Here is a 2,025-nt window from a genome sequence, read left to right on the forward strand (position 1 = left end):
GACTTGGGAAGTGATGGATTTATAGCCATGGCAATCTTGCCATCAGCTCCAGCTTTTTCCAACAGCCCCAACCCGCTTTCCCGGTCAGTTCCCGACTTGGGAACCGAGGTAGACTGCTTGCTGGGGTTTGCTGGCGCGACGTGAGAGGCTGTGTTTTCACACTCAAGCATTGGGGGTATGCACACTCTCTTCCCAAGTCTCTGCTCCCCTTTGAAACTTTGGGGTTGGGAGAGTCTCCACCCCGACTGTCGGAGGGGGAAGGTAGTGCAAGGCCCGAAGATAGGATCAATCTGGATAGGTCCTGCGCACCTGGATGCTGGGTTTGGAACAGATCCCTCCCTACCGGACCACGACGTTCAAGACAGCCTTGGGCCTCGCAGATCCCAGTCTGCAACCCCAGGGCTGCTTCAGCGTCGGACCCCAGATCAAAGTGTTTTTCAGTAAGTGAAGAGTCTCACAGTTCTGTTTCATCTCTGGCTTCTAGGGTTAGTCTCCTCCCACCGCAGACACATACACACACGCGCACGCTCCTATTTAAAGTCCACCCTTTCACAACTTCCCTCTCCTCCCCCACTCCTTTCTGGCTTCCCAGCTCTTTTCCACTGAAAACTTTTTAAAGGGAGAATAGGTGCGTTGGTGGTTCTGGGATGGGTAACTGAGGTTTGCGCTGGGGTTTGCTTTCCCATGACAGATAAAATCGCTCAAGTGATTTCACCGCTGCTTCTAATTAGAAGGGAGCTTTAAAAGAAGCCACAGGATTTTGGGCTCCCCGGGAGCTCACCTCCCCTGCAGGAACCACACCTGGCTGGGAGAAAGACGAGGCTAAGTAGCTTAGCCTCAGGCTGCGCTCACCTTGCGACCTTGCCAGCTAGATCCCGACAGCCAAGAGATCTCTGATTGTCCAGGGCTTGGGCCTGGGCACCTAGTACATGTCCCGTTTCCCTCCCGGGCTGCCGTCGCGGGAACTGAAAGATGAAAAAAAGAATTGGTTCGAATTGTCTTCTCTGGCACGTTGGACAAATGTGTGCAAAAGGGCAGCTCCGCGCTGAGAAGTGGAGATTTGTCCCCACACCAATACTTCCCCTTTCTAACCCTGCGTTCGTGCCTTCATCCCTGGTATCCCGCCCAGATGACCTTACACCCTCCCAGCATCCCAGGGACGGTGTGGTGGTGTCTTTTCGGGGAGTCCTAGTATCGCCTAAGCATTTTAATTGTCCCTGGACTGAGAGACTTTCATGCCAATGCTGATTCTATTGCTGATTTAAAGCTATCTTTGATCTGCCTTAGAACTTTGCTCCACAAGTTTAGCTTTTGTTTGTGTGTGTGTGTGGGGGGGGGAGGGGTTACAAGAAATTTAAATGGTTAACATTACAGCAGTTTCAAAGTCATAAGTATCTATATACACTTCACTTCCCTGGTTTTTTCCAGACTGTCCAAACAGAGTGGTGAATGTGTCAAAGTTCAAGACTCTACCTGAGAATATGCTTATAGTTCTTAAAAATTCAGACTGGGGCGCTGTGCTCTCTTAAAAATTAGCTTGGTTTCAGACCCAGACAGCCTCACTTCTCTCGTGCACCAGTGGAACAAAAGCTGGAAAGACCTGAGATGCGGAGGACTGGGCCAGACCCACCTGGGAAATGATGAGTGGGTGCATGTCAGGGTGGGATGGGACCTAAGGGTACCATCTCCAACATCTGCACTTTGAGGGAGTGCTGAGGGGAGAGAGGGGTTCGTGTGCAGGAAAGTAAAGGCAAAAAGATGCTTATGTGGTTAAGAGGGAATCCAACCACCTGCTCAGGGTCAGATAGAAATGGACAGGAAGATTTGGAAGGACACAGCTCAGGCCTTGGGTGTGAGTGCCCTTGGGGTCTGCTCCAATGCTAGGTATAGGGCCCTGGTCAGGATTGGTGCTGGGGAGAGAAAGGAGGAGGGACTTGAGGAATCCTAAGGCAGCGGGAAGTTAGAACAGAGCTTGGGGCCTGACCTGTCGTGGCACAGTGGATAAAGCGTCGACCTGGAAATGCT

This window comes from Saccopteryx leptura, chromosome 3 (assembly GCF_036850995.1).
Source record: "Saccopteryx leptura isolate mSacLep1 chromosome 3, mSacLep1_pri_phased_curated, whole genome shotgun sequence".
In the NCBI taxonomy this organism is placed as follows: Eukaryota; Metazoa; Chordata; class Mammalia; order Chiroptera; family Emballonuridae; genus Saccopteryx; species Saccopteryx leptura.